This window comes from Bos grunniens, chromosome 14 (assembly GCF_055505025.1).
Source record: "Bos grunniens cultivar Pamir isolate PY7600 chromosome 14, Bosgru_T2T1.0, whole genome shotgun sequence".
In the NCBI taxonomy this organism is placed as follows: domain Eukaryota; kingdom Metazoa; phylum Chordata; class Mammalia; order Artiodactyla; family Bovidae; genus Bos; species Bos grunniens.
Window position 1 is genome coordinate 23054222 of NC_141178.1, and position 22835 is coordinate 23077056.

The 22835-nt window shown below is 36.9% G+C and overlaps 1 protein-coding gene across 3 annotated transcripts in view; it reads left to right on the plus strand.

Moving 5' to 3' along the window:
* ZFPM2 (zinc finger protein, FOG family member 2) overlaps nucleotides 1-22835 on the plus strand; it is a 525088-nt gene that overhangs the window by 70085 nt on the left and 432168 nt on the right. The window lies entirely within an intron of this gene.

Here is a 22835-nt window from a genome sequence, read left to right on the forward strand (position 1 = left end):
TTTGTTCAACAATAGGTATGTTACAGATGGGCTTTGACTAAGATCATCTGACGGTATTAAAAGCCTGAAGATTCTTGAGTGTGTTGAAATTTAAACATTGCATTTTCTTTTTACATATATGCCAGTGTTTTTCTCAAAGTCTTTGAAGGCAGTACCATTTGAGATTTAAGTTAGAGAAAACATGTAGCTCCAAATGTATGCATAATTGTAGTTTGTGTGGTCAGTCTCAGGGTGTATTTCCATAGACAATTTTTGGAATACTAAACTATCAACAAGACATAACCTATGACGGGAAGTTCTGAACACTGTATTGTTTGCAAGATTTTCTGTGAAAGGGTTTGCCATAAATTAAAACCTAAATCTGAGGGAACAACAAACTACCACGGAAACACTGCAAAGAATATATTCAAGATTTAGAACTTATTTGTCTGAAACAGCTACTCTTAACCTTCTATAAGATAAAATATTTGGAAATTCTTAGAATTTTAAAAAGATTACATTTTGAATAAGGACAGGCTTGATGATGCATCTCTTAATATATTTGAAATAGTTAATATTGTTCTTTTATTCTTTTTCTCTGATCAATAGAATAATTTCCCTGTTTGACATATCTATGCATATTATGAATCCTAGAGAGTACTTAAATTTTTAAAAAATTATCAGATAACTATTAGTGTGAAAATGTTTATATTAAGATTGTAAAGCACAGTTGATTCTAAGTGTCTAATGAAATGTTTTTATTTTCAATATAGATTATTGGAAAGTATTAATATATAGAAGTGTTTCTTAGTAAATACCTTTGTCAATATTATTTTCTTATGTTCAAGTTTGCTTTCATCAGGATTTGCTTTCATCATTCAAAGCAAAGTAGAAAATGTTATTTTAACCTTTACAACACAGTAACATTATACTATTTGCATATATGTTTACTATAGTTTAAAATATGGGAATGAAGGCAATTTCAGATAAAATTTGTTCAGCAGGGCAATAAACGGATAGCTTCTGAATTGGGAGGATGACTCAAAATATCTGTAATTTTACACTGAAACAATAGTAGCTGAGAACATTCATGATTTCACCCATGAAGTTTACATAAAAGTTGGACATAACTTATTTAGCAAAACTTAGAGTTCTGGAAATGGATGGTTTCCTTAAAATCAGAGAAAGTATAGTAATAATGGTACTTTGGAGAGTATAAAAAGGATGTACTGATGGACATTATGCGTCATCTTTGATGAGCTTTGATGAAGATGAACATAAAAGGTAGAATATGATAAATGATTTGAGGGAATCTGGAAGATGGTGTGGACATTATGCTAAAACACTTAAATAATTAGGAGGAAATTGGTACTTCCACGGATGGGTATTTGATGGAAAGCAAATAGGTATGTAGGAAAGAAAGGAACGAGGTTTGGCTGATGTAGTCAGGAGAGGCATCATTAACCAAGTCTGGGCTTGAACTGAGTCTTAAATAACAGGCAGGATTCTAAGAAATGGGAAAAATAGGAATGGAAATGAAGTCAGATAATGGTTAATATTTTAATGCTCTGAATCATCACCATTATGTGGCTCCTTCATGTAAACTTTCTGTGAGGCCTTTTACTAGGCACTTTGGGAAACAGGCTAGAAACAGGCATAAATTCTTATCCATGATGAGTTTACAATTCATGAGGTACTTGTAGATTTACTTTAGAAGCTTTTTAAAATAAAGTCGTAAAAACCATATAGAATTATAGGATGAAATGGATCATTGTGACTGTCAAGCAGTGGAATTCTAGGAGGTCTAGGTGTAATGACAGATACATATGACTCGATAAGGTATTTTTTGTTCTTATATTTCAATATATTTAATGAAATGTGATCTCCCAGTAACCCTTAGTCATGGTTTTCTCATATCAACAATAAAGATACTAAAGAGCTGGATCTTTGAGGACCCTTCTAGATAATTACATGGTTCTTTGTTGTGAGATTATCAGTATACAATATGTGACACAAAATAGTTACCTACTAGTTCTCAGTCTTAGTGGCGATGATTGTATGAAAATGGAATTTTACTCATATGAATGGCTGCATGCTATTTTAGCCTTGTTCACAGTTTGAAAGGGAGCTTCAGCTGAAAATTGCACTAGATTGTTTGGCACTCCTGATGGATCAGCACGTGCCAGGAGTTGTGCCCGGTATCCAATTCCAAATTTTGAAAAAGCTATGTAGTAATACCAATATATTATCTAATTTTAGAAATGGTGTAATTTATCCCACCAGCAGTGGGACAACCAGAGCACTAGCCATGTCGTCTAGCTATGTTAAGCAGCTGAAGGGCATGTCCCTGCTAGTCAGGGCCTGACAAAACATGCTCCACTGGGGATGGTGAAAGTGAAAGTTACTCAGTCGTGTCTGACTCTTTGTGACCCCATGAACTATACAGTCCTTTGAATTCTCCAGGCCAGAATACTGGAGTGGGTAGCCATTCCCTTCTCCAGGGGATCTTCCCAACCCAGGGATCAAACCCAGGTCTACCGCATTGCAGGCAAATTCTTTACCAGCTGAGCCACCAGGGAAGCTCGAGAACGCTGGAGTGGGTAGCCTATCCCTTCTCCAGCAAGTCTTCCCCACCCAGGAATCAAACTGGGGTCTCCTGCATTGCAGGCAGGTTCTTTACCAGCTGAGCTACTAGGGAAGCCCTCCACTGGAGAAGAGAATGGCAGACCACTTCAGTATTCTTGCCATGAGAACCCCATGAACAGTAAGTATGAAAAGGCAGAAAAGATATGACTCTGAAAGATGAACCCCCAGACTCATAGGTGTCCAATATACTAACGGGAAAGAGCAGAAAAATAGACACAGAAAGAATGAAGAGGATGAGCCAGAGTGGAAACAATGCCAGCTTGGCTATATCTGGTGGTGAAAGTAAAGTTTGATGCTGTAAAGAACAGTATTGCGTGGGAACCTGGAATGTCCATGAATCAGGTAAATTGGGTGTGTATAGTCAAAGCTATGGTTTTTCCTGTGTCTCCTGCATTTGCAGGTGGATTCTTTACCACTGAGCCACCTGGGAAGCTATTAGTCCCATATTACCTGTTTTTTAAAAACATCAGTTCTGTTAAGGAGGCCAGCCGGAAAGGTCACAGTAGCTATGATTCTTCCTGCCCCAACTCAGTCACATACCTGTCACCGAATTCGGCAAATCCATTTTCTAAATCAGCTCTTTCCTCTGACGTGCACTGTCTCTTCTTTTGTTAGGACCCTCATCACCTCTCCCCTAGATTAGTGCTAAGGTGTATCAGTCAGGATCTAACTAGGAAACAGAAACAACTCCGAGTACTTAAGAGGAAATTTATTCTAAGGAATTGAGCATAGAGGTGATGAGAGTGGACATGATGCATCTAGATATTAACAACAGCAAGAAATCATGACCTTTCCTGAGCAAAAGAGAAAAACACAGGAGGAGAATCATGTGGAAGAAGCTAGAACTATAGGCAGCTTGTCAGGCCAAAGCTGCAGGTGAGAAACAGCTCTCAATGCAGAGGTTTCACTTCCCCTTCCCCTTTGATAACTGTTCTTCCCACCCTCACTGTCCTTCAAGACACATTCTACACTCCTACCTTTCTAAAAGGAAAATCTGATCATGTTTATCCCAACATGAAAATGTTGGGTGGTTTTCTGCTGCCTGCAGGTAGTCAGAATACATCTCCTTTTCAGCTGCTACGGTGTGCCCTGTCCATCGCTCCCCAGAAGCCATCCGTTCCCTTTCATATACTATTTACCGACCTGGAATTCCCCCAACTCCCATCCCACATGCGAACACCAGCAAATGCCTTCTCATCTTTCAAGACGTATATTACAAATCGTGCCTGCAATGCCTGTTGTGTTTCCCTCTCCTCTCTCCCTCTCTCTCTCCCACTCTCTCTCAATCTCCTTCCTTTTCTCCCTTTCTTCCTTGTTTTCCTCTTTTGTTCTCACTAAGCAAATCAGTTGTTCCCCACGATACTCTCTCAGATTCTCTATTGTGGGTACTTGATTTCACAGTGCTGCAGTTGTATGTGTGTGTGCGTTTGCATGTTTTGGCATGCAATATTCGGTTCCATGTCCATTATCAGGTTGTAGTCTCCTCGAAGGCAGGGGTGTTTATCACATATCCTATCTTTTATCAGCTCAGTAGTTTCTGAAAAATGTTCTGAGTGAATTTAATGTGCTCAAATATATTTATGCACCGTCTTCTAAGATTGGACAAGTGAAGGCTTAACAAGTATTTTATGAGAGTGTCTCTTTGCATGAGAAAAAAATTCTTGAAAGAGAAAATGTATTTCTCACATTACTTTTCCCAAAGAGTATATAAAATATCTTCTCTGATGGTCTTTAAATCCCAGTTTGAGTGGGGTTACTAACTTAATCCATGCTGAACAGAATTTTAATGCTTAAAAGAGCATTTGAAAATTCAAATAAAAATTTACAGTTCAGACTTTTGAAGGGTAAAAAATATGATTCGTATAATATATGGCAAATGCAATTTCTATATTTTTATGTTGTTTTTTGGTGGCCTTGCATAAGTTACATTAAGAATATTCTACAACTTTAGCAATGTTCAGAAGATTCTCTTTCTAATTCTCTACCTCTCCTGCTCTTTCATTGGCCTTGAGCACCTCTCAAAAGCAAAAAATGTTCCCCTACATTAATTTAAAGTCACAGTAACTACAGGAATGTGGGTTACTATTTTAGCCCTATTTTATAGATGAGGAAACTGAGGCACTATAAAGTTAAGTAACTTGCCCAAGGTCACTTGGCCGTGGGTAGCAAAGCTTAGATGTGAATCAATTCTGATGTCAGAGCCTATATCCTTAGCCACTGCACTGCACTTCTTCATGTGGCAATGTTTCTTTTCACCACAATCCTTGGATTTGAAAATGGATAAGAGGGAATAGAAAGCACACTGTGCCCTTCACAGCTTGCTTATCCTTTCTGTCCTCTATGGATGAAACGTGCCAATGAAGGAATGGCATTACTGCTGTAAAGCAATCATTGGGTCCTTCTGCTGACCAAGAAAGATCTAAGAGTGATGCGTTTGAAAGCAAAGAAAAATAATATTTGCGTGTATTTACAACCTGCCTTTCTCAGAAAGGATTTAAGGTGTTTCACTAAGATATGTACATTACTGACAGATAAAGTAAATTAAAATAGGTGGAAAGCAAAGCAAAGGGAAAGTTAGGCTAAAAGAGGACGGTGAGTGCGCACAACACAGGCCACAACTTTTTAGACTTGCCAGCAGCAAGCTTAACATGTGGCTCCAAGCTACATAGCAGCCTATGAAGACAGAGAAATAAGATTGAACTGTTGATTTTTCTACAAGACACACAGTGCTCAGGAGAAGCCCAGCTATTCCCAGTACTAAGGACAGAGAGAAATTAGTTCCATGGTCTTCCAAAGAGGACACTGTAATACAATAAGCAGCATCCTTAGCAGCAACATGTGCAGAGCACAGCGGACTTAAACAGAAAAGGACAGAGATTGCTTTTCACAAGATCCCTCCAAAATAAGCATCCCTCCAAAATAAGATCCCTCCAAAATAAGCATATGCATATGAAATACAGGACACAAACTCAGTCTTGCCAGGAATACAATTTTGCTCTTTTACATGTCTTTGAGAAGTGGTTCAGTGTAGTCTGACACAGACTGCCTGGTTATGTCACTAATTAACTGGGTGACACTGCGCCAGACCCCAAACCTTTTGAATCTCGTATTTAACACCGGCAAATGGAGATGCTAACCACTGCCTTATATGTGTGCATGCTGCGTTGCTTTAGTTGTGTCCGACTCTTTGTGAACCCATGGACTGTAGCCCATCAGGCTCCTCTGTCCATGGAATTCTCTAGCCATGAAAAATGGAGTGGGGTGCCCTTCTCTTCTCCAGGGAATCTTCCTGACCCAGGGATTAAACCTGCATCTCTCATGTCTCTTGCATTGGCAACTGGGTTCGTTACTACTTGCACCACCTGGTAAGCCCAACTACCTCATATAGTTTGGTCTTTAATTAGTCACTATCATAAATTAGAGTAGTGTTTGGGATACAGTCTTCCCTTGTACTGTGAGGGGATGAGGAGACACTGAGGGTGCTTAGGTCCATCTGGCCTTCCCTGGGTAAATGAACGCGGGCCCTGTTTGGTACCCTGTTAATTAACCTACTGGGAGGCAATACTGAAAATCCACCTCCTAGGACTGACTAAGGGAAAGAAAAACGCTGATTAACTCTCAGAGACTGTCATTTAGTCACTCATCAGTTCTCTTCCATCTTGAGAATCCTCACTTTATCTTGAGGGGCAGAGTCAAAGGAAGCTTGGCATGGGTCATCACACCTTTTGCAAAAACTCATCTATGATACAGTTCTGTGCAGTCTTGGCTTCTGCAACTCAAATGACAAGAATTGGCACCGTTGTTTTCTATGTCTTTCTGATGTGTGACTCCATCCCTGAGACGATGAGTGAAGGCTTACAGAATGGTGGAGGGAAAGGTGAGGGCTGACTGTATTGTCCACAGAAAGTGAAAAGTCAAAGTGAAGTCGCTCAGTCGTGTCCGACTCTTTGCGACCCCGTGGACTGTAGCCCACCAGGCTCCTCCATCCATGGGATTTTCCAGGCAAGAATACTGGCATGGGTTGCCATTTCCTTCTCCAACTGTCCACAGAGGTGGTAGGTAAAAGCTGGTTAACAGTTCCCAATATATCCCACCACATAAAATTATACCATCTTGCCAAAGCACACTTCAGTGAGCACAGTCCTTTAGCCGTCCAGTGTGTTGAGGTCCATATCTGAAGTTTTCTTTTCTTCATATTAACCTCCAGGCTGATTTTAAAGACAGAAGAACAGGCAGACTAAAGAGAAGAGCAATATAATAATTGCTGTTCTGTCACTAAGTTGTGTCCGACTCTTTGCCACCCCATGATCTGCAGCACAGCAGGCTTCCCTGTCCTTCACTGGCTTCCGGAGTTTGCTCAGACTCATGTCCATTGAGTAGATGATGCCATCAAACCATCTCATCCTCTGTCACCTCCTTCTCCTCATGTCCTCAATCTTTGTCAGTATCTGGATCATTTCCAATGAGTCAGGTCTTCCGATCAGGTGATCAAATTATTGGAGCTTCAGCTTTTGCATCAGCCCTTCTAATGAATATTCAGGGTTGATTTCCTGTAGGTTTGACTGGTTTGATTGCCTTGCTGTCCAAGGGCCTCTCAAGAGTCTTCTCCAACACCACAGTTCAAAAACATTAATTCTTTGGCACTCAGCTTTCTTTATGATTCAACTCTCACATCCATACATGACTGCTGGAAAAACCATAGTTTTGACTCTTTGGACCTTTGTTGACAAAGTGATGTCTTTGCTTTTGAATACGCTGTCTAGGTTTATCATAGCTTTTCTTCCAAGAAGCAAGTGTCTTTTAATTTGTGACTGCGGTCACTGACCTCAGTGATTTTGGAGTCCAAGAAAATAAAATCTGTCACTGCTTCTACTTTTTCCCCATCTATTTTACCCAACTGGTATATAGTGCATTCAGGATTGGAGCTGACTAATTTGCAAAGCCTGTGGTGTCTTGTAAATGATTTTTGAGTGCCAGGCCAGCTAATCTGTATTTACATAGGTAGTGAGAAACCACTCAGAGTTCTGGATAAGGCAATGCATACTCAAAACTGGGTTTAAGAATAATCTAAGTGGAGGATGTAATGAAGAGTTAGAAGGATATAGAGCCTGGGGAAAGGAATGGATATTATGAGACCACTAGGCAAGGAGTCATGAGAATCTGGCTTAGGGTGTATGGTTGTCAGATTTAGGGGAAAAAAAAGGCAAACAGAAAAATCAGGATTCCCAATTAAATATAATTTGTGAACTTTTGGTATAAATATGTCCTATGCAATTTAGGGACATATTTGTAAAATATTATTACATATGTAAAATTCATATTTAACTGATATTCTATATTTTATGTGGCAACCTGCACCACAGCAGTGCATTCCTATGCTAAATTAACCACCTGGAGTTAGCCTTGACTCTATAAGTTGAGGGCAGTGCTTCAGATGCCAGCTGCAAGTTCCATGGTTCTCAGGCTGTCTATATGTTGGACTAACTGGTCCCCAAATTGGGAATTCCCACAAGGTAACTGGCTTGATAATTTACTAGGACAACTCACAGAATTCAGAAAAGCACTCTACTTATTATAGTTTTTTTTTATGAAGGATACAAATCAATACCAGCCAAATGACAAAGATAAGGGAGGTCTAGGAGGGTCCTGAAAAGAGATTTTTAGTGGCCTTTCCCCACAGAATGTATCACCCTCCTGGCACATCAGTGTGTTCAGCAACCAGGAAGCTCACTTAAGTCTTGTGCCAGAGTTTTTATTGGGGCTTTATTACCTAAGCATGATTGATTGAATTATTGACCCTGTGTGTGAACTCAATCTTCAGCCCCTATCCTCTCCCAGGAGGTCAAGGCCCCCTGTGAATAACAAAGACACTCTATTATATGACACACCCTCAGTGTGGTCATGGTAGTGGAAACAGATAGAAAAGGAAAGAATTATACCAGGGAGGGGTCAAAATTAATAGTAAGGTTTTAAATCCTGGGGCATTAGAAATATATAAGGAAATGTTCAATTAGGATGGGAGAGGGAGAGTAAATAATTAGCTAACTTAGATGCCTAGAGTTGAACATACTGAAGGAACATTGGGGTGAAAATTCAGGATAGAAGGACAGAAAAGCATATCTAGAGTTAAGAAGAGGTCTCAGGATTATATACTGGAGATCAGTACTCCTTAGCATGCAAGTGATTGTTGCAGCTCTGAAATGGAGTAATATACTGTGGAAAAAAAGTGTGGTAGAATAAAACAGGAGTCTTAAGTGTTACAGGAGGAAAGTAGAAACCAAAAGCAAAGTTAAAAACAGATTCATCATGTTCTAAATTTTCATAAATTAAATTGACAAAGTATTTTCCATATGAAATCATTTCTTGTTTTTTTACATAGTATTCATTTTAAAGCTTTTCTACATTTATTCTGTAATTTATTTCTACCCAGTTTCCTGAATGTTTATGATACCCATTTACTTTTAATTTTGAACACTAATGGATTTTTGCCCAAATTTATGTAAGTTCAAAGTACCCAATGAATTGTCAATATATTAGGATAAAAACTTTACATGGGTTTTGAGCATTGTTATTAAGTACCTTGAAAAGGAGGGTGTAAAGTCTATAATTTTGGTATTTTTAGCATATAGAAATAAACATATTTTGCTCAGTAAATCTAATTTTGAAGTTAACCCAGTCTTTACTCTTTAAAGTTTAGCTATTCATGAAGACAGAAAGGTTATCGAAATGAAAGTGAGTGTTTTTATTAATTCATTTAAAACTTATTCTTTAATTATAAAATGGCTTGTGACTAGTAATAGTAAATTAAGGTAATTATAATTTTCAAATAACTACATTGCAAATAGTTGCAGTGTTTCTATGTAATATTAATAGCATAAAAAGCATTGGTAAAGCTATGTTATAGCACATATATCTGTAAAATATCACATTCTTTTCTCCAGCTTCCTGATACACGATGGTGACATTTCACAAAAACTGTTAAGTGCCTGCTCTGTGCCAAAAACACTGTTCTGAATTTTATGGAACATACAAAAATGAATAATCTGGAATCTGAGAGAGACTACTTATAACAACACTACCATTTGTGTTGACTTATTGTAATTTTGGTTGAAAATCACTTTGCTATAATCATACTATCAGCCCTTTTATCAGCTACGTTATTAATAATAAAAATTAAAAAGATTAGCAGAATGATTTTTTGAAACATGCAAATAAGCAAATCACTTGAACTTCAGTAGTTGAGTGACTTCACTTTCACTTTTCACTTTCATGCACTGGAGAAGGAAATGGCAACCCACTCCAGTGTTCTTGCCTGGAGAATCCCAGGGACAGGGGAGCCTGGTGGACTGCTATCTATGGGGTCACACAGAGTCGGACACGACTGAAGTGACTTAGCAGCAGCAGTTAACCTGTAAATGAGAAATTGGACTCACTTTTCCAGTCCTGTTTTTTTTGCAGTTATTATTGCTATTTGGAATTTCAAATAGTAGATTTCATTACCTGAAATCCAAGTTCTGTTTCAGCCTTTAACACTGGAAAGCAATGATGGGCTCCGGCTTCATCTAACACATGGTAGAAAGGCACAGGCTGAGAATTAGGAGACCTGATTTCTCATCCTGGTTCTGTGAAAACATTTCAGCATCCTTGAGTGTTCTCATCTATAAAATGAGAAGATTTCATTTATGAACTTTATGGTGCCTTCCAACTTAAAAGTCTGTGGTAAAACAAACATCAATAACAAGGTTAAGGCCAATTAAGTTTGACTTAGAAAATATTTCAGAATTTTTTTACTGCTTTCCAACTATGTGGTTAGAAGTGAGGCTAGCAGAAAAGGAAGCCTAATAAAGCTAACTAAGCATTGGCGATCATCAAGTGATATTATTTAAAATTTCAAATGTGAAATATATCACTAAAATGGGAAAATCTGTTTTTAAGGATACCTAAAAGCAGTTTATTCTCTAAAAAGCAGTTAATGTTCATATAGTATCTATAAAGCTATAGGTGAACTATTTTTGGAAGAAGGCATCTTCCCAGATGATACTGAGACAAAATTTCAGCTGAAAGGATTTTTGTATTATAATAAATCAGCCACTTGCTCTTAGGATAACTTGGTAGTGGTGTAGTCGTTGTGGACATTCTTTGGTTGGAGAAATTTCTTTTGTGCAAGGAAATTTTTAGTGAGATTCTTTTATTTGAGATTTTGAATGTTTTTTTTTAATTTTTTAAAAGTTTAAAAAATTTTATTTTATATTGGAATATAGTTGATTAACAATGTTGTGTTAGTTTCAGGTGTGTAGCAGAGCAATTCACTTAGACATATACATGCATCTGTTCTTTTTCAAATTCTTTTCTCATTTAGGTTATTACAGAATATCAAGCAGATGTTGCTTCACAGACTGTTTATTAAAAGTGCCGATGTACACATGAAACTTCCAGTGACCAAAGTCTCTTAGGTTTATTCAAGCGTTCTCCCTATTCCTAACTCTAATTTGGCAATTTACCAATTTGAAGAGTGAAATTTTAGAAAATAAGACCTAAAAGGCTTCTGATTGCTGATTGCATATTGAGATGTTCCAGCCTCTGGAGAGTTTGAATCCAAGCGAAACCAACCGCAGCATCTCCAGGGATGCTCTGCTACCTGTGGTCAGGGGGAGATACTCTACACTATGCTTGTTTATGGATGTGCTTACCCAACAGAATGCATACCCTGTGTCTTGTGCTAACTATTTGTTTATGGAAAATTCACCTCTAGCTCAGTGTCAAATAAAGTTGCTCTTTTAATAGTGCCTGGGATACTTTAAAATGTTTTGAAAGTTCCATATTGAGTACCATACAGAATTTAATTCAGATGTTTTGGATTCTCGAAGGGCTGAATAGGTGTGGTGTTTCAGACAATAGTTTTAAGCTCAAAGGCTGTCTCTTCTGAGGTGCGTATGATTATATTCTTCTGTGAAAGCAGGTAAATCTCAAACTGGAGTGTGCACAAACATCTTCGTGTGGGCTCTGGCCACAGAATTCCCATTAGCATTAGCTTGGCACTGCTTCTTGTCTCACAGACAGTAAGGAACATGCCTTTTCCACCCTTGAGGCAATAAAATAAATTAAAGGGTGCGGCATTAAATGAGTTGAATTTTGAGTAGTATTTTTCATGCCTCCAACGTTTTAAAATCCTTATGAAGCAGCATTTGGAGTCATGAAACAAGGGACTCTGTTTGTGCCAACATATTTGGTTTTTTGGTTTTCTGGAATGGTGTGTTTGTGTCAAACAGTCTTTTCGAGTCCTTTTCCCATCGTGGTAGTGTCTGTGACTAGAACTTTGTTTTTCAGTATAAATCACAAATAAATGAGCACTATGGACGGTAAGACATCTTGACTTTGTTTCTTCTGGGTCTTGTCCAGACTATTACAGTCCCTACATATCTCCATGACACAGAAGCAAGAGTTGCAAAGAACGTCCCCAGGGCCCAACCAAATCCTTCCTTTGCAGCAGCTGCCCTGCTCTGTCTATGTTCATTATGTTTGTGCTTCCTCCAATTTTGCACTTTCTTTCAGTATTTCCTAAAGAGACTGGAGAGCATTCCTTTAATCTCCAACGGAAGTTTATTTTTGTTTTCATGGAACAAAGGTTTATCTTTAATGTTACCATGTGTTGTCTCTAATTAGAAGCCCTTTTCCTATATTCTCATAAATAAGAGGGAATAATTTAATTCTTAGTGGATTTGAACATTGATAACTTCAGAGACGGTAAAATCCAGATTTTGTCTAATCCTCTTTCACCACAGAAAATGTAGAGCCTCACCCAAACACCAGGACGGCAAGATCTGAAAGTCCTGTCCTCTTAAAGGGGCCTTCTAACACAGCCACTTACTCTTTCCAGGTGTATGATATTTTATTTCAGGACATCAGAATAGGAATTCTTTTCTCATATTAATCTGTTTCCCCGCATTCAGTGGCTCTATTGTTATCTTTTCCAAAGCATGTTATGATTATTAATAAAGGTATTTCAACATAATATATTAACAAGTTTTGGACACAATGCTGTATCAGGCATCCTGCTAAAAAAGTTCATCATGCAATTGAACATATGTAACTTGCAGCTACTATGATATATTACCCAGCTTTATAGATAATAAATGGAGACTCAGAATTTCTGAGGCTCACTCAAAGTCAGACAGCTCATCAGGGCTGAAGCCAAAGTTTAAACCGGAGACCAGAGAGTGTCTTCTAACTACGCATCTCATTGTAGGCTGTAACCAATTATTTTCCAAGTGAGACCACATGTTAGGACTTCTGAGAATAATGCCTTAAAGTGCCTGTTATTTTTTATTTTTATTTATTTATTTTGCTCCATGCCTTATAGTGTTTAAGGCTATGACTTTCTATTTCATATCCATCATTGTTGTATATTTTTGTGTTGTTTTTCTGGTGTCCCCAGATATCATAATTGGAGAAGGGAATGGCAACCTACTCTAGTATTCTTGCCTGGAGAATCCCATGGACAGAGGATCCTGGCGGGTGGGCTGCAGTCCACGGCTCACAAAGAGTCAGACACGACTGAGTGACTAACATTTTCAGTTCAGATGCTGTATTTCCACATTTTTGTCATAGTGTCCCTCACTCATGGTCACCTGTTTTTCTTAGAAGTAGCATGTGTCAAGTAAAGCTAGCCTATGATAGGAAGCAAAGAATGAAAGGGGTATATATGTGGTGGGGGGGGAGGTTGAGGGATGGAGAGAGGGGAGAGAAAGAGAACATTTATTAGCATTTTCCTTAGATATCAGTCAATATGAGAACGCTGACTGTGCTGATGCTTTTCCATCCTGCTCACTGAGTTTTCCTAGGATGCCTGTCAAGTATGTTAGTATCTCATGTTTGGTAGACTGTGAGTCTCCTCTGTTCCCTGACCTGGTGGAAATAAACACTCTGTACCTGTTCAGTCTGAGTCCCTGAAATGGGGAAGAGTTAAATCCATATTTTTAGCATATTTCTGCAGTGAGATTTCCATGTTGTATTTGTAGGTGTGGAAATGAAGAATAGGCTAAAGGGTTTTGAAGGCAAGAAATATTCAGAGTAAAAAAGACCCTTCTTAGATAAATGCAGTGAGGAATGCACAGTGGTTCCGACCTCAGGAAAAGCTTTCTTCATTAACTGCTTTGAGGAGGGCATAGATGTCTTCAGTTAGGGTATATCCATCGTGCTTACTTTTTGCCCTGCATTTCAAGGACAATGAGGAAGGTTCCTGAGAATATTCACTTGCTTTAGACTGGCCTTTTAGGGGTCTAACAAAATACAAATACTGCTGGTCAAGAAAATAAAGTTGATAAAAGCTAATTATTATGTTTCAATGGTTGTAGGAATATCAACTTTTTACATAACATATTTTAAAAGTCGTTGTGCCCTGTGTTAAGTAATTTGTATTATTAATTATGCAGCTTTTAAATGTCGCCAGTAACGTTATAACAAGGTAATTTTCAGTTGAAATTCTGATTAAACCTAAATGTTGTGTTAATTACATATTATTCAAGAAATAATACAAAATAAACCCCAAATAATAAACACCCCACCCTAACCAATTACTCAGATCACAAATTCCATCATAGGCTCTACTTTTACCATTTCATTAGTCATATTTTTCTCACCCTCTTGTTTCATCTCCTTCTATCGTATCTTATTTTCTCAGGTACTGATGTCATAGTAAAGATATGTATCAATAATAAAAATTTTACTGATAGGAAGAGAACTGCTTTAATCTGATTCAGTGTGTCAGATTTTATAATTTGTCACATAACTTATCTATAAATACCTATAAATATTCTGGAACTCAGACAAGGAAAAAAAAAAGTTTATTACCTTAAGGCAAAACAGGTTTGCTATACTGCTGTTGACCACTGTTGAAAGTCATTTTTATAGTTTTCAGTATGTTTGCTCAAGATCACTATTAATGTTAACATATAGTATAAAACTGCGATATTTTGTATTTTCTTTTTATAGATTGTTTTTTCCTGTTAAAAACTGTCTTTAAAATGATAGTATTAAATGGAGCAACTGAGGAGGTTTTATTGTCAAAGGTACATGAACTACCTGACATGCTGTCACCTGTGATTCTGTTTAATGGGAGTAATAACTTTTTCCATTACCTATTATCTTTTATTAAAATTTTCTGTAGTTTATTGTGCCATATAATAGACATAATTTGTGATATATCAACACAGCAAATGTGAGCTTGGGAATTTTCTTGTCTTTGCTCGGAAGAGTTGACTTCCTCTACCTTTTCCCACTGCGTAGGAAAGAAAGAGGAAAACAGATGTAAATGGAAGAAACACGCAGTGGCTGTATTTACCTAAGGTCATCTTTGAGCTGTTAAGAGAAGTTTAATCAGCCACATCACATCCTTGTGGGTCACAAATATGATTTGTTAACATAAAACACTGGGCTTCCCTGTGGTTTGGCTGGTATAGAATCCACCGGCAATACAAGAGACTGCCTGTAATGCAGAAGACCCAAGTCGACCCTTGGATCAGGAAGATCCCCTGGAAAAAGAAATGGCAACTCATCCCAGTACTCTTGCCTGGGAAATTCCATAGGCAGAGGATCTTGGTGGGCTACAGTCCATGGGGTCTCAAGAGTTGGACATGACTTAGCAACTAAATCAAACCAAAAAACTGAGGGAAACATTTAGTATAATTCCAAAAAGTATTTGCTGATCAAATCGTTTATTATTTTAATCGATAAGTAGGAAGGAAAAAAATTAAGCTCAGCAAAATGCAGGATGCAAAGTGAAAGTGTTAGTTGCTCAGTCGTGTCCGACTCTTTGTGACCCCATGAACTGTAGCCCATCAGGCTCCTCTGTCCACGGGATTCTCCAGGCAAGAATACTGGAGTGGGTTGCCATTCCCTTCTCCAGGGGATCGTCCCAGTTCAGGGATTCAGCCTGGGTCTCCTGTGGATTCTTTACTGTGAGCCACCAGGGAAGCCCGTAGGATGCAAAGTTGATTCAAAAGAGCTCATGAAATTGACTTAGAACTTTCATTCACTCAAAATAATTAGGTTCATTCTGACAAATTTTAAGTTATTTAGTTTTCTAATCTAAAGCTGATTAAAGCTAACTTCACAAGGATCATATTATTTCTTTCATGTAATATATAGTGAACATGTCCCCGTGTTACTGGCATTCTTCTAAAAGAGATTTTAAAGATCGTATAGCACTCTGAGATATGGATTTACAACTTTTGAAACCAATCTGAATTTCCAGTTAGATTGCTTCTAAAACTTGTCTCTTAGGACAAACATTAAGATGAACTTTACTGAATACCAATCCTTGTCTTCTCCAATTATTTCTGAGAATAAAGACTGTGAAGTTGAATTAATAACTGAGTTTGAACTTAAAGTTTTTGGAACATATTACAAAATAGCCCTAATTATTATTTTTAATGATTATAGGGTATTCCATTTTGAATAAATAATATTAATAATTAATATCCTTGAGTGTTTATTGTCTATTACTGTTTTAAGAGCATCATCCTGGTTTACCACATTTTTCTTAAAGATGATGATATGAGGTAGGGCTATTGTTGGGATATATATAGATATATCTATCTATCTATCTATATAGATAGATAGCTATAGCATATAGCTATCTATATGCTATAGATGAGAAAATGAAGAGAGAAATGAGAAAATGAGAAAAATGAAGCACAGGAAAACAGAGACTCACTCAAGTTCAAACAAGCAATATTTTAGAGGAGGTTTTGAATCCAAACACTCTAGGTTAATAGCTAACTTTTACTAATATTCAGTAATAGACAAACAGGCTTACTGAACTTCCCAAGTTAAGAGATTTAAAATGCATTATTTGACCTTCTTAAAAGTTCTATGCTGTATAAACACTTACTTTCTTATTTTTTCTTGTAAAAAAATTGATCTTAGAACTTCGTTTAGGCAAGTTGACAAGTCATATAATTAGTAATTGGTAAAGCAGAAAGTGAAGAACTAAAGAGCTTCTTGATGAAAGTGAAAGAGGAGAGTGAAAAAGTTGGCTTAAAACTAAACATTCAAAAAACTAAGATCATGGCATCTGGTCCCATCACTTCATGGCAAATAGATGAAGAAACAATGGAAACAGTGATAGACTTTATTCTCTGGGGCTCCAAAATCACTGTAGATGGTGACTGTAGCCATGAAATTAAAAGAGTCTTACTCTTTTGGAGAAAAACTATGACCAACCTAGACAGCATGTTAAAAAGCAGAGACATTACTTTGCTGAAAAAGGTCTGTCTAGTCAAAGCTATAGCTTTTCCAGTAGTCATGTATGGATGTGAGAGTTGGACTATAAAGAAAGCTGAACGCTGAAGAATTGATGCTTTTGAACTGTGGTGTTGGAGAAGACTCTTGAGAGTCCCTTGGACTGCAAGGAGATCCAACCAGTCCATCCTATAAGAAATCAGTCCTGAATATTCATTGGAAGGACTGATACTGAAGCTGAAACTACAATACTTTGGCCACCTGATGTGAAGAACTGACTCATTGGAAAAGACCCTCATGCTGGGAAGGATTGAAGGTAGGAAGAGAAGGGGATGACAGAGGATGAGATGGTTGGATGGCATCACCGACTCGATGGACATGAGTTTGAGCAAGCTCCAGGAAATGGTGATGGACAGGGAAGCCTGGCGTGCTGCAGTCCATGGGGTTCCAAAGAGTCAGACTCAACTGAGCAACTGAATTGAACTAAACTGAAAGTAGATTTTAACTGTTATCTGGGTTATGTGTCTTGAGTGCCCAAACTCTGAATCTCTCCACTTTTCAACTATTTGGATCATTTAGGTTCTTACCATATATCAGTATTAAAAATGGCATTTAAAGGAACATGGTTTGGATTATTTAATTAGTAGAGATTTCTGGACAAGGAGATCCCATGCCAAAGCTTCGTAATGGTCTTAGGTCTGTACATGCATCACTGGTAAATTTTTCGGCAAATGTGAGCCACTTTGTGTAAGAGAACCAGTGTCTCTGGAGACTTCACCAAAAAGAAAAAAAGGAAAAAAGAAAGAAAGAAAAAGACCGTGTTGAGATGGAGAGTGAAGGGTTAGTAGATGAGGCAGCAAAGCCCTCTGTGAAGAGGGGACATTTGAGCTCAAACTTGACCCATGATCTAAATCAGCAGCAGTGGAGTGTTCCAGGCAGAGGGAAGCCTAAGATATAACCTCTGCACTGGGAATAAGCTTTGATTTTTGAAAAAATTAAAAGAAGGCTGATAATGCTAAGATACAAGGTAGGATGGATGAGTTTGAGTTCACTCAAAGAACATTGGTGGTCAACTTCAAGTTGGCCTTTGTGTAGGGTTTCGTGTTCCATGTTATAGATTTTGGACTTCACCCAAAGTACAAATGAAGATCATAGCAGATGAGTAACAGGATGTAATTATATCCTACAATAATAGACTGTGGCCTGAAGATTGGAAGGCCGGCCACTCCATCAGCCCTGGTGAAAGATAAAGGTGGCTTGAACTAGGGACACAGAAGTGGAGATAGTATGAAGCTGTTGGCTTGGGTTATGTTTTAGAGGTAGAGATTCGAAGACTTGCTGATAGATTTGATGCATGAGTGAAGTAAAGAGGAGAATCAATTGTGACTCCTAACTTTGGTGCTTGAGAAAACCATGTTCCTTTAATGACTTAATTGCTATTGTCCCCCCTAGATGTAATCTCCATTAGGGAAAGGACCCTATCTCCTTTATTCACTGTGTATAACCACTGCCTAGCATAAGACCCGGAGAAGGCAATGGCAACCCACTCCAGTACTCTTGCCTGGAAAATCCCATGGGCGGAGGATCCTGGTAGGCTGCAGTCCATGGGGTCACGAAGAGTCAGGCATGACTGAGTGACTTCACTTTCACTGTTCACTTTCGTGCATTGGAGAAGGCAATGGCAACCCACTCCAGTGTTCTTGCCTGGAGAATCCCAGGGACGGGGGAGCCTGGTGGGCTGCTATCTGTGCGGTTGCACAGAGTCGGACACGACTGAAGCGACTTAGCAGCAGCAGCAGCAGCAGCATAAGACCTGGCAAGGCAAAGAGGAGGTGTCTTGAAATATTCCTGAATAATTTAATAATTATTATACATTATTAGCATGCTATCTAAATTATTTGCTAAGAAATTTCCCCTTATGTTTTATTTTTATAACTTTTTGACATTTTAACATATAAACTCCAAATATATTTAGATTTATGCTACATTTTTTAAGTGTAAACTTAAGTCCATATACTGCTCTGTGATTTCTTTCATGGTATCTAAAATAATCACTCCCCATTCAAAGATTTGGTTAATAACTAGTTCTGCTTCTTATGTGCTTATAGTTTTTATTTTTTGCTTCTTAAAAAAAAAACTGAAATTTAGTTTTTAAATTATATAAGGGCCTATGTTGATTTTTTCCCTAAATTGCTAACTAATTACTTCAAATTAATTAGTCCATTCCTTTCTCTTAAAAAATGTCTTCACTTACTGAATTTTTACAAGTAAGTCTATTGCTAACTGTTTAGCAATAGTCTGTTGCTAACCAGCCACATTGCTGGTTTGCTTTGCTAAGTCGCTTTCAGTTGTGTCCAGCTCTTTGCGACCCCATGGACTGTAGCCCACAAGGCTCCTCTGTCCGTGGGATTCTCCAGGCATATATGGATATAGCAGCCACATATGGATATTTAAATATACATTTATGTTAATTAATACAGTTTAAAATTCTGTTTCTCAGTCACGTTAGCTCTATTTCAGGTGTTCAATATAGTCAATGGGGTGAGTGAATATCATACAAGACAGTGCAAAATTAGAGAACATTTTCATCATCACAGAAAGTTCTATCAGACATTTGTTACTCTAGGAGATATTTTTTTTCAAATTCCTAAAAATTTTCCAAGGGTTTAAAAAATAGAAGTGTGGTATATATAACTACACTGGGAATCATTGGCATCTTTATAATACCTAGTTTTTACTTTTGGGAGTGTGTTATGCAGCCACATTTGTGAAACAAGTTATTTTTTTCTCTCATTAAATTTTTAATTTCTTTCAATGTTGTCTATAGTTCTGCATGAGATTAATCCTAGGAGGCTTTAATGTTATAAAGTATTTAATATGTGTCTTTAATTTTTTCTTCAACCATTTTTCAATTTAGGTATTCTACTTTAATTCGTTAAAATATAGCAGGCTTTTAAAAAAGAAAATTTGCATTTTACCATATTTTCAAGTTTATTAATACAATGATTTCCTTGACTTAAAATCTATTTAGCTGTCTTTTAGTCTTCAAATTTTATTTACTTGCTTTTACTATTTTCTCTAATAAATTCCCAGAGGTTTTAAATGTTTTAAGTAATTGTCAATATTTATTCAGTTTCTCCTCATTTTTCACACAGAAACTCTGGACCTGTCCAACTGAGACATTTTGATGCTTTAAGATGATTTTGTGTTTCCTTTTATGGCCTTCCATATGTATTTCATCATTTGCGTTCAGGATATCTTATTTGCTTCTCTGTGTAGTTCTTACTGGTCATTTTGCTGTCTTTCCTAGGTACTCTGAAGTTAGAAAATGAGTAACTGAGGAAGCTAGTAATTGAATGCAAAACTAGTAAAACCATATCGCCTACACTTTTAAAACATTTTAAGGAAAAATAGTTATTTTAAAATTCTATATCTTTTCTATTTGTACTGCCTTGTAGTACAATTTGCTTTTATAATCTGTTTGAATACCTAGTATTTGGTCAGTGTTTGTAATTATTTTATAAATCCTTATAGATATTTAGTCTTTGTTTATAGGAAACTGAGTATCTAACATCTAATTTTGTGCATCTAGGTTCTATTTTATTAATTATATTGTTCAAATTATTTATACCCTTATTTTTTTATTCTTCAGTGTATAGCACTGTGATAGTGGCTTAATATTTACCAGTCAATGGTATTGATTTTTTAATCAACATGCTGTAACTAGAATTTGCTAATTCTTTAATGTTGCAGGATATTAATAATATTGTCTGCATAAATTTTTGCTGTTTTCACATGAAAACATCTTTAACATTTTAAAATGTTTAATGAAACAATTAATATACTTCTGTTTTTATCCCAGTCTTAAACTTGTTCCATTATCTGTCTTGCTAGATATTGCATTCTGTTTCTGTGCTCCTAATTATTGTATTTTAACTTTTTTCAGTATATTATTACTACTTGGTTTTAATATATTTAAACATGTGGAAAGTAGAGTTCCTACTAAATGTTATCCTGAAGTATTATCCAGTTTGTTTTTAAAAGTCTGCTGCTGCTGCTGCTGCTGCTAAGTTGCTTCAGTCGTGTCCGACTCTATGCGACCCCATGGACTGCAGCCTACCAGGCTCCTCCGTCCATGGGATTTTCCAGGCAAGAGTACTGGAGTGGGGTGCCATTGCCTTCTCCGTTTTAAAAGTCTACTTTTATCTAATTATCAAACCCAAAATAATGTAAATTTCTTTTAGAGAGGAATTAGTTGCATTGCCATCTTTTCAACCCCACACCCTATTTTCTGTTAATCTACTCTGTGTTTGCTAATCTTGTTAATATTTAATGCCTATTTAATGTATGTTGTCTAATATTCTATTTTATTACAGTATTTCAAGCAAGCATTTAGACTCATTTGAATCAAACTTCTTTGTAATTTAAAAAGTATCTTTTTATCTTTGGTAAGTTTCAGTTTTCCCTGCAAATTATTTTTAAGCTGAGTTTTTCTATTCTTAATGGTTAATAATTCATCTCTCTGAAATTGGGAACGCATCTTTAAAAGAAGGTCTGCAGCAATGATGTCTTATGATGTAGTGTCTGAGGCAGACACTGAGAGTGGCTGATCTGAGCAGATCTGAGACTGTTTTGGTCAACATCACATATAAATTTCAGAGTCAACTGAATATTATGTTCTTTTATAGCTTTCCCCTGTAAGGCTGTGCTACTGTTTCCTTCTGCTTTTTGCCATTGTTTTTTCTTTTTTATATGATTTACTTTTGATGTGGAGAGAAAGATAGATGTAGGGGTAAAAAGATGATTCTGTCTTTACTGGTTTTCTTTGACAATACAAACATGAACTTGATATTGATTTTAGTTACTTTCCTTAATCTCAAGTATGGGGGCTTTCTCCCAGTCTGGAAATTCTTAGTATTATACATACTGTCAATTCATCATATCCTCAGTACACTTAAATTTAGGCGTATCTGTTGTTAGTGGGTTGCAGTTGTATAACCAGATTCCTCTGGTCTTTTTTTCCCACTTATCATCTTTTTAACCCATTTGTATTTTTCTCTGCATTCTTGTATATATTGCTTATCATTATTCTTTTTGTTTTCTTTATTGTGATTTTAACAGCCCCTCCTTATATATTTAGTTTGAAAGAATATCTCAAAATCTTACTGAAAAGCATATTTTGAAAATACTACTGCATTTTACTAAGTAAATATATTTCTGGGCAATACTGGGAAAGCCTTCCTTTGTAGTCATTAATATAATGTTAGTTAGCATATTGTCTTATTTCAAAATTTCTCCCCCATCACTAACCCTCAACTCCAAGGGCCCCTTATTTTATATTTTCTTAACATACCGAAATGACAGAGATAGCCAAATCATAAAACAGAGAATCAGCACACTTTAGGATTTCTGTTATCTCCATCAGCTTTGTCCTGGTTGTTATGTCTTTCTCTTTCTTGATGGTAAAGATGGCAAAGCCAAGATGATATAGAATAGAGTGTCTAGCACAGTTCCTGGCCAGGGGGCAGATAAATTGTTCATGATATTTTCTCCTTAGCAGTGAGAGTTCCTAATGAGATTTGTGATCTCCCTGGAATTGCAAAGGGACCAAAATTATGATACTTGTGGGAGGCTACTCATGCTAAGGAACTTGATACTAGGCAGATTTGACCATAGGTTCTAGGTTCTTATCATAAATAAGAGAAAATGAAACAGCTCAGAGTAGAGATCTAAAGGATTTAGGAAGCTGGAGGATAAACAGGTTCTGACAATTGGAAATATACTTTCTTGTTCTCATGCACTATTACTGATTCAGCCAGTTTCATGAAATTTTTAAAGAAGTGGCTTTGTGTCTTCATTCATACAAACATATTTTTAGAAATACACTTCTGTGTTGTATAAAATAAATATTATCTAGCCTATTTTAACCAAATAATTTTTTTAGCCAAAAATTTAACCAAATGTTTTTC